Source organism: Camellia sinensis, chromosome 12 (genome assembly GCF_055761805.1).
Source record: "Camellia sinensis isolate YWXY chromosome 12, ASM5576180v1, whole genome shotgun sequence".
NCBI classification, from domain to species: Eukaryota; Viridiplantae; Streptophyta; class Magnoliopsida; order Ericales; family Theaceae; genus Camellia; species Camellia sinensis.
Window position 1 is genome coordinate 11,688,706 of NC_138972.1, and position 12,453 is coordinate 11,701,158.

Genomic DNA, 12,453 nt, shown 5'->3' on the forward strand with positions numbered 1-12,453 from the left:
CGCATTACGGTTCGAACACTCGAACACCTATACGGATTCTCCTGCACAGTGGCAGATATGTAAATACGGTGTTTCCGTACCATTTCTTGCGCATTACGGTTCGAACACTCGAACACCTATACGGATTCTCCTGCACAGTGGCAGATATGTAAATACGGGGTTTACATACCATTTCTTGCGCATTACGGTTCGAACACTCGAACACCTATACGGATTCTTCTGCACAGTGGCAGATATGTAAATACGGGGTTTCGGGACCATTTCTTGGACATTACGGTTCGAAGACTCGAACACCTATATGGATTCTCCTGCACAGTGGCAGATATGTAAATACGGGGTTTAGATACCATTTCTTGCGCATTACGGTTCGAACACTCGAACACCTATACGGATTCTCCTGTACAGTGGCAGATATGTCAATACGAGGTTTCCGTACCATTTCTTGCGCATTACGGTTCGAACACTCGAACACCTATACGGATTCTCCTGCACAGTGGCAGATATGTAAATACGGGGTTTACATACCATTTCTTGCGCATTACGGTTCGAACACTCGAACACCTATACGGATTCTCCTACACAGTGGCAGATATGTAAATACGGGGTTTTCGTACCATTTCTTGCGCATTACGGTTCTAACACTCGAACACCTATACGGATTCTCCTGCACAGTGGCAGATATGTAAATACGGGGTTTCCGTACCATTTCTTACGCATTACGGTTCGAACACTCGAACACCTATACGGATTCTCCTGCACAGTGGCAGATATGTAAATACGGGGTTTACATACCATTTCTTGCGCATTACAGTTCGAACACACGAACACCTATACGGATTCTCCTGCACGGTGGCAGATTTGTAAATACGGGGTTTACATGCCATTTCTTGCGCATTACGGATCGAACACTCGAACACCTATACGGATTCTCCTGCATAGTGGCAGATATGTAAATACGGGGTTTCCGTACCATTTCTTGCGCATTACGGTTCGAACACTCGAACACCTATACGGATTCTCCTACACAGTGGCAGATATGTAAATACGGGGTTTACATACCATTTCTTACGCATTACGGTTCGAACACTCGAACACCTATACGGATTCTCCTGCACAGTGGCAGATATGTAAATACGGGGTTTCGGGACCATTTCTTGCACATTACGGTTCGAACACTCGAACACCTATATGGATTCTCCTGCACAGTGGCAGATATGTAAATACGGGGTTTACATACCATTTCTTACGCATTACGGTTCGAACACTCGAACACCTATACGGATTCCCCTGCACAGTGGCAGATATGTAAATACGGGGTTTCCGTACCATTTCTTGCGCATTACGGTTCGAACACTCGAACACCTATACGGATTGTCCTGCACAGTGGCAGATATGTAAATACGGGGTTTCTGTACCATTTCTTGCGCATTACGGTTCGAACACTCGAACACCTATACGGATTCTCCTGCACAGTGGCAGATATGTAAATACGGGGTTTACATACCATTTCTTGCGCATTACGGTTCGAACACTCGAACACCTATACGGATTCTCCTGCACAGTGGCAGATATGTAAATATGGGGTTTTCGTACCATTTCTTGCGCATTACGGTTCTAACACTCGAACACCTATACGGATTCTCCTGCACAGTGGCAGATATGTAAATACGGGGTTTCCGTACCATTTCTTGCGCATTACGGTTCGAACACTCGAACACCAATACGGATTCTCCTACACAGTGGCAGATATGTAAATACGGGGTTTACATACCATTTCTTGCGCATTACGGTTCGAACACTCGAACACCTATACGGATTCTCCTGCACAGTGGCAGATATGTAAATACGGTGTTTCCGTACCATTTCTTACGCATTACGGTTCGAACACTCGAACACCTATACGGATTCTCCTGCACAGTGGCAGATATGTAAATACGGGGTTTACATACCATTTCTTGCGCATTACGGTTCGAACACTCGAACACCTATACGGATTCTCCTGCACAGTGGCAGATATGTAAATACGGGGTTTCGGGACCATTTCTTGGACATTACGGTTCGAAGACTCGAACACCTATATGGATTCCCCTGCACAGTGGCAGATATGTAAATACGGGGTTTACATACCATTTCTTACGCATTACGGTTCGAACACTCGAACACCTATACGGATTCCCCTGCACAGTGGCAGATATGTAAATACGGGGTTTCCGTACCATTTCTTGCGCATTACGGTTCGAACACTCGAACACCTATACGGATTGTCCTGCACAGTGGCAGATATGTAAATACGGGGTTTCTGTACCATTTCTTGCGCATTACGGTTCGAACACTCGAACACCTATACGGATTCTCCTGCACAGTGGCAGATATGTAAATACGGGGTTTACATACCATTTCTTGCGCATTACGGTTCGAACACTCGAACACCTATACGGATTCTCCTACACAGTGGCAGATATGTAAATACGGGGTTTTCGTACCATTTCTTGCGCATTACGGTTCTAACACTCGAACACCTATACGGATTCTCCTGCACAGTGGCAGATATGTAAATACGGGGTTTCCGTACCATTTCTTGCGCATTACAGTTCGAACACTCGAACACCAATACGGATTCTCCTACACAGTGGCAGATATGTAAATACGGGGTTTACATACCATTTCTTGCGCATTACGGTTCGAACACTCGAACACCTATACGGATTCTCCTGCACAGTGGCAGATATGTAAATACGGTGTTTCCGTACCATTTCTTGCGCATTACGGTTCGAACACTCGAACACCTATACGGATTCTCCTGCACAGTGGCAGATATGTAAATACGGGGTTTACATACCATTTCTTGCGCATTACGGTTCGAACACTCGAACACCTATACGGATTCTTCTGCACAGTGGCAGATATGTAAATACGGGGTTTCGGGACCATTTCTTGGACATTACGGTTCGAAGACTCGAACACCTATATGGATTCTCCTGCACAGTGGCAGATATGTAAATACGGGGTTTAGATACCATTTCTTGCGCATTACGGTTCGAACACTCGAACACCTATACGGATTCTCCTGTACAGTGGCAGATATGTCAATACGAGGTTTCCGTACCATTTCTTGCGCATTACGGTTCGAACACTCGAACACCTGTACGGATTCTCCTGCACAGTGGCAGATATGTGAATACGGGGTTTACATACCATTTCTTGCGCATTACGGTTCGAACACTCGAACACCTATACGGATTCTCCTGCACAGTGGCAGATATGTAAATACGGGGTTTCGGGACCATTTCTTGCACATTACGGTTCGAACACTCGAACACCTATATGGATTCTCCTGCACAGTGGCAGATATGTAAATACGGGGTTTCCATACCATTTCTTACGCATTACGGTTGGAACACTCGAACACCTATACGGATTCCCCTGCACAGTGGCAGATATGTAAATACGGGGTTTCCGTACCATTTCTTGCGCATTACGGTTCGAACACTCGAACACCTATATGGATTGTCCTGCACAGTGGCAGATATGTAAATACGGGGTTTCCGTACCATTTCTTACGCATTACCGTTCGAACACTCGAACACCTATACGGATTCTCCTGCACAGTGGCAGATATGTAAATACGGGGTTTACATACCATTTCTTGCGCATTACAGTTCGAACACACGAACACCTATACGGATTCTCCTGCACGGTGGCAGATTTGTAAATACGGGGTTTACATGCCATTTCTTGCGCATTACGGATCGAACACTCGAACACCTATACGGATTCTCCTGCATAGTGGCAGATATGTAAATACGGGGTTTCCGTACCATTTCTTGCGCATTACGGTTCGAACACTCGAACACCTATACGGATTCTCCTACACAGTGGCAGATATGTAAATACGGGGTTTACATACCATTTCTTACGCATTACGGTTCGAACACTCGAACACCTATACGGATTCTCCTGCACAGTGGCAGATATGTAAATACGGGGTTTCGGGACCATTTCTTGCACATTACGGTTCGAACACTCGAACACCTATATGGATTCTCCTGCACAGTGGCAGATATGTAAATACGGGGTTTACATACCATTTCTTACGCATTACGGTTCGAACACTCGAACACCTATACGGATTCCCCTGCACAGTGGCAGATATGTAAATACGGGGTTTCCGTACCATTTCTTGCGCATTACGGTTCGAACACTCGAACACCTATACGGATTGTCCTGCACAGTGGCAGATATGTAAATACGGGGTTTCTGTACCATTTCTTGCGCATTACGGTTCGAACACTCGAACACCTATACGGATTCTCCTGCACAGTGGCAGATATGTAAATACGGGGTTTACATACCATTTCTTGCGCATTACGGTTCGAACACTCGAACACCTATACGGATTCTCCTGCACAGTGGCAGATATGTAAATACGGGGTTTTCGTACCATTTCTTGCGCATTACGGTTCTAACACTCGAACACCTATACGGATTCTCCTGCACAGTGGCAGATATGTAAATACGGGGTTTCCGTACCATTTCTTGCGCATTACGGTTCGAACACTCGAACACCAATACGGATTCTCCTACACAGTGGCAGATATGTAAATACGGGGTTTACATACCATTTCTTGCGCATTACGGTTCGAACACTCGAACACCTATACGGATTCTCCTGCACAGTGGCAGATATGTAAATACGGTGTTTCCGTACCATTTCTTGCGCATTACGGTTCGAACACTCGAACACCTATACGGATTCTCCTGCACAGTGGCAGATATGTAAATACGGGGTTTACATACCATTTCTTGCGCATTACGGTTCGAACACTCGAACACCTATACGGATTCTCCTGCACAGTGGCAGATATGTAAATACGGGGTTTCGGGACCATTTCTTGGACATTACGGTTCGAAGACTCGAACACCTATATGGATTCCCCTGCACAGTGGCAGATATGTAAATACGGGGTTTACATACCATTTCTTACGCATTACGGTTCGAACACTCGAACACCTATACGGATTCCCCTGCACAGTGGCAGATATGTAAATACGGGGTTTCCGTACCATTTCTTGCGCATTACGGTTCGAACACTCGAACACCTATACGGATTGTCCTGCACAGTGGCAGATATGTAAATACGGGGTTTCTGTACCATTTCTTGCGCATTACGGTTCGAACACTCGAACACCTATACGGATTCTCCTGCACAGTGGCAGATATGTAAATACGGGGTTTACATACCATTTCTTGCGCATTACGGTTCGAACACTCGAACACCTATACGGATTCTCCTACACAGTGGCAGATATGTAAATACGGGGTTTTCGTACCATTTCTTGCGCATTACGGTTCTAACACTCGAACACCTATACGGATTCTCCTGCACAGTGGTAGATATGTAAATACGGGGTTTCCGTACCATTTCTTGCGCATTACAGTTCGAACACTCGAACACCAATACGGATTCTCCTACACAGTGGCAGATATGTAAATACGGGGTTTACATACCATTTCTTGCGCATTACGGTTCGAACACTCGAACACCTATACGGATTCTCCTGCACAGTGGCAGATATGTAAATACGGTGTTTCCGTACCATTTCTTGCGCATTACGGTTCGAACACTCGAACACCTATACGGATTCTCCTGCACAGTGGCAGATATGTAAATACGGGGTTTACATACCATTTCTTGCGCATTACGGTTCGAACACTCGAACACCTATACGGATTCTCCTGCACAGTGGCAGATATGTAAATACGGGGTTTCGGGACCATTTCTTGGACATTACGGTTCGAAGACTCGAACACCTATACGGATTCTCCTGCACAGTGGCAGATATGTAAATACGGGGTTTCGGGACCATTTCTTGCGCATTACGGTTCGAAGACTCGAACACCTATATGGATTCTCCTGTACAGTGGCAGATATGTCAATACGAGGTTTCCGTACCATTTCTTGCGCATTACGGTTCGAACACTCGAACACCTATACGGATTCTCCTGCACAGTGGCAGATATGTAAATACGGGGTTTACATACCATTTCTTGCGCATTACGGTTCGAACACTCGAACACCTATACGGATTCTCCTGCACAGTGGCAGATATGTAAATACGGGGTTTCTGTACCATTTCTTGCACATTACGGTTCGAACACTCGAACACCTATACGGATTCTCCTGCACAGTGGCAGATATGTAAATACGGGGTTTACATACCATTTCTTGCGCATTACGGTTCGAACACTCGAACACCTATACGGATTCCCCTGCACAGTGGCAGATATGTAAATACGGGGTTTCCGTACCATTTCTTGCGCATTACGGTTCGAACACTCGAACACCTATACGGATTGTCCTGCACAGTGGCAGATATGTAAATACGGGGTTTCCGTACCATTTCTTACGCATTACGGTTCGAACACTCGAACACCTATACGGATTCTCCTGCACAGTGGCAGATATGTAAATACGGGGTTTACATACCATTTCTTGCGCATTACAGTTCGAACACACGAACACCTATACGGATTCTCCTGCACGGTGGCAGATTTGTAAATACGGGGTTTACATGGCATTTCTTGCGCATTACGGATCGAACACTCGAACACCTATACGGATTCTCCTGCATAGTGGCAGATATGTAAATACGGGGTTTCCGTACCATTTCTTGCGCATTACGGTTCGAACACTCGAACACCTATACGGATTCTCCTACACAGTGGCAGATATGTAAATACGGGGTTTACATACCATTTCTTACGCATTACGGTTCGAACACTCGAACACCTATACGGATTCTCCTGCACAGTGGCAGATATGTAAATACGGGGTTTCGGGACCATTTCTTGCACATTACGGTTCGAACACTCGAACACCTATATGGATTCTCCTGCACAGTGGCAGATATGTAAATACGGGGTTTACATACCATTTCTTACGCATTACGGTTCGAACACTCGAACACCTATACGGATTCCCCTGCACAGTGGCAGATATGTAAATACGGGGTTTCCGTACCATTTCTTGCGCATTACGGTTCGAACACTCGAACACCTATACGGATTGTCCTGCACAGTGGCAGATATGTAAATACGGGGTTTCTGTACCATTTCTTGCGCATTACGGTTCGAACACTCGAACACCTATACGGATTCTCCTGCACAGTGGCAGATATGTAAATACGGGGTTTACATACCATTTCTTGCGCATTACGGTTCGAACACTCGAACACCTATACGGATTCTCCTGCACAGTGGCAGATATGTAAATACGGGGTTTTCGTACCATTTCTTGCGCATTACGGTTCTAACACTCGAACACCTATACGGATTCTCCTGCACAGTGGCAGATATGTAAATACGGGGTTTCCGTACCATTTCTTGCGCATTACGGTTCGAACACTCGAACACCAATACGGATTCTCCTACACAGTGGCAGATATGTAAATACGGGGTTTACATACCATTTCTTGCGCATTACGGTTCGAACACTCGAACACCTATACGGATTCTCCTGCACAGTGGCAGATATGTAAATACGGTGTTTCCGTACCATTTCTTGCGCATTACGGTTCGAACACTCGAACACCTATACGGATTCTCCTGCACAGTGGCAGATATGTAAATACGGGGTTTACATACCATTTCTTGCGCATTACGGTTCGAACACTCGAACACCTATACGGATTCTCCTGCACAGTGGCAGATATGTAAATACGGGGTTTCGGGACCATTTCTTGGACATTACGGTTCGAAGACTCGAACACCTATATGGATTCTCCTGCACAGTGGCAGATATGTAAATACGGGGTTTACATACCATTTCTTACGCATTACGGTTCGAACACTCGAACACCTATACGGATTCCCCTGCACAGTGGCAGATATGTAAATACGGGGTTTCCGTACCATTTCTTGCGCATTACGGTTCGAACACTCGAACACCTATACGGATTGTCCTGCACAGTGGCAGATATGTAAATACGGGGTTTCCGTACCATTTCTTGCGCATTACGGTTCGAACACTCGAACACCTATACGGATTCTCCTGCACAGTGGCAGATATGTAAATACGGGGTTTACATACCATTTCTTGCGCATTACGGTTCGAACACTCGAACACCTATACGGATTCCCCTGCACAGTGGCAGATATGTAAATACGGGGTTTCCGTACCATTTCTTGCGCATTACGGTTCGAACACTCGAACACCTATACGGATTGTCCTGCACAGTGGCAGATATGTAAATACGGGGTTTCCGTACCATTTCTTACGCATTACGGTTCGAACACTCGAACACCTATACGGATTCTCCTGCACAGTGGCAGATATGTAAATACGGGGTTTACATACCATTTCTTGCGCATTACGGATCGAACACTCGAACACCTATACGGATTCTCCTGCATAGTGGCAGATATGTAAATACGGGGTTTCCGTACCATTTCTTGCGCATTACGGTTCGAACACTCGAACACCTATACGGATTCTCCTACACAGTGGCAGATATGTAAATACGGGGTTTACATACCATTTCTTACGCATTACGGTTCGAACACTCGAACACCTATACGGATTCTCCTGCACAGTGGCAGATATGTAAATACGGGGTTTCGGGACCATTTCTTGCACATTACGGTTCGAACACTCGAACACCTATATGGATTCTCCTGCACAGTGGCAGATATGTAAATACGGGGTTTACATACCATTTCTTACGCATTACGGTTCGAACACTCGAACACCTATACGGATTCCCCTGCACAGTGGCAGATATGTAAATACGGGGTTTCCGTACCATTTCTTGCGCATTACGGTTCGAACACTCGAACACCTATACGGATTGTCCTGCACAGTGGCAGATATGTAAATACGGGGTTTCTGTACCATTTCTTGCGCATTACGGTTCGAACACTCGAACACCTATACGGATTCTCCTGCACAGTGGCAGATATGTAAATACGGGGTTTACATACCATTTCTTGCGCATTACGGTTCGAACACTCGAACACCTATACGGATTCTCCTGCACAGTGGCAGATATGTAAATATGGGGTTTTCGTACCATTTCTTGCGCATTACGGTTCTAACACTCGAACACCTATACGGATTCTCCTGCACAGTGGCAGATATGTAAATACGGGGTTTCCGTACCATTTCTTGCGCATTACGGTTCGAACACTCGAACACCAATACGGATTCTCCTACACAGTGGCAGATATGTAAATACGGGGTTTACATACCATTTCTTGCGCATTACGGTTCGAACACTCGAACACCTATACGGATTCTCCTGCACAGTGGCAGATATGTAAATACGGTGTTTCCGTACCATTTCTTGCGCATTACGGTTCGAACACTCGAACACCTATACGGATTCTCCTGCACAGTGGCAGATATGTAAATACGGGGTTTACATACCATTTCTTGCGCATTACGGTTCGAACACTCGAACACCTATACGGATTCTCCTGCACAGTGGCAGATATGTAAATACGGGGTTTCGGGACCATTTCTTGGACATTACGGTTCGAAGACTCGAACACCTATATGGATTCCCCTGCACAGTGGCAGATATGTAAATACGGGGTTTACATACCATTTCTTACGCATTACGGTTCGAACACTCGAACACCTATACGGATTCCCCTGCACAGTGGCAGATATGTAAATACGGGGTTTCCGTACCATTTCTTGCGCATTACGGTTCGAACACTCGAACACCTATACGGATTGTCCTGCACAGTGGCAGATATGTAAATACGGGGTTTCTGTACCATTTCTTGCGCATTACGGTTCGAACACTCGAACACCTATACGGATTCTCCTGCACAGTGGCAGATATGTAAATACGGGGTTTACATACCATTTCTTGCGCATTACGGTTCGAACACTCGAACACCTATACGGATTCTCCTACACAGTGGCAGATATGTAAATACGGGGTTTTCGTACCATTTCTTGCGCATTACGGTTCTAACACTCGAACACCTATACGGATTCTCCTGCACAGTGGCAGATATGTAAATACGGGGTTTCCGTACCATTTCTTGCGCATTACAGTTCGAACACTCGAACACCAATACGGATTCTCCTACACAGTGGCAGATATGTAAATACGGGGTTTACATACCATTTCTTGCGCATTACGGTTCGAACACTCGAACACCTATACGGATTCTCCTGCACAGTGGCAGATATGTAAATACGGTGTTTCCGTACCATTTCTTGCGCATTACGGTTCGAACACTCGAACACCTATACGGATTCTCCTGCACAGTGGCAGATATGTAAATACGGGGTTTACATACCATTTCTTGCGCATTACGGTTCGAACACTCGAACACCTATACGGATTCTTCTGCACAGTGGCAGATATGTAAATACGGGGTTTCGGGACCATTTCTTGGACATTACGGTTCGAAGACTCGAACACCTATATGGATTCTCCTGCACAGTGGCAGATATGTAAATACGGGGTTTAGATACCATTTCTTGCGCATTACGGTTCGAACACTCGAACACCTATACGGATTCTCCTGTACAGTGGCAGATATGTCAATACGAGGTTTCCGTACCATTTCTTGCGCATTACGGTTCGAACACTCGAACACCTGTACGGATTCTCCTGCACAGTGGCAGATATGTGAATACGGGGTTTACATACCATTTCTTGCGCATTACGGTTCGAACACTCGAACACCTATACGGATTCTCCTGCACAGTGGCAGATATGTAAATACGGGGTTTCGGGACCATTTCTTGCACATTACGGTTCGAACACTCGAACACCTATATGGATTCTCCTGCACAGTGGCAGATATGTAAATACGGGGTTTCCATACCATTTCTTACGCATTACGGTTGGAACACTCGAACACCTATACGGATTCCCCTGCACAGTGGCAGATATGTAAATACGGGGTTTCCGTACCATTTCTTGCGCATTACGGTTCGAACACTCGAACACCTATATGGATTGTCCTGCACAGTGGCAGATATGTAAATACGGGGTTTCCGTACCATTTCTTACGCATTACCGTTCGAACACTCGAACACCTATACGGATTCTCCTGCACAGTGGCAGATATGTAAATACGGGGTTTACATACCATTTCTTGCGCATTACAGTTCGAACACACGAACACCTATACGGATTCTCCTGCACGGTGGCAGATTTGTAAATACGGGGTTTACATGCCATTTCTTGCGCATTACGGATCGAACACTCGAACACCTATACGGATTCTCCTGCATAGTGGCAGATATGTAAATACGGGGTTTCCGTACCATTTCTTGCGCATTACGGTTCGAACACTCGAACACCTATACGGATTCTCCTACACAGTGGCAGATATGTAAATACGGGGTTTACATACCATTTCTTACGCATTACGGTTCGAACACTCGAACACCTATACGGATTCTCCTGCACAGTGGCAGATATGTAAATACGGGGTTTCGGGACCATTTCTTGCACATTACGGTTCGAACACTCGAACACCTATATGGATTCTCCTGCACAGTGGCAGATATGTAAATACGGGGTTTACATACCATTTCTTACGCATTACGGTTCGAACACTCGAACACCTATACGGATTCCCCTGCACAGTGGCAGATATGTAAATACGGGGTTTCCGTACCATTTCTTGCGCATTACGGTTCGAACACTCGAACACCTATACGGATTGTCCTGCACAGTGGCAGATATGTAAATACGGGGTTTCTGTACCATTTCTTGCGCATTACGGTTCGAACACTCGAACACCTATACGGATTCTCCTGCACAGTGGCAGATATGTAAATACGGGGTTTACATACCATTTCTTGCGCATTACGGTTCGAACACTCGAACACCTATACGGATTCTCCTGCACAGTGGCAGATATGTAAATACGGGGTTTTCGTACCATTTCTTGCGCATTACGGTTCTAACACTCGAACACCTATACGGATTCTCCTGCACAGTGGCAGATATGTAAATACGGGGTTTCCGTACCATTTCTTGCGCATTACGGTTCGAACACTCGAACACCAATACGGATTCTCCTACACAGTGGCAGATATGTAAATACGGGGTTTACATACCATTTCTTGCGCATTACGGTTCGAACACTCGAACACCTATACGGATTCTCCTGCACAGTGGCAGATATGTAAATACGGTGTTTCCGTACCATTTCTTGCGCATTACGGTTCGAACACTCGAACACCTATACGGATTCTCCTGCACAGTGGCAGATATGTAAATACGGGGTTTACATACCATTTCTTGCGCATTACGGTTCGAACACTCGAACACCTATACGGATTCTCCTGCACAGTGGCAGATATGTAAATACGGGGTTTCGGGACCATTTCTTGGACATTACGGTTCGAAGACTCGAACACCTATATGGATTCCCCTGCACAGTGGCAGATATGTAAATACGGGGTTTACATACCA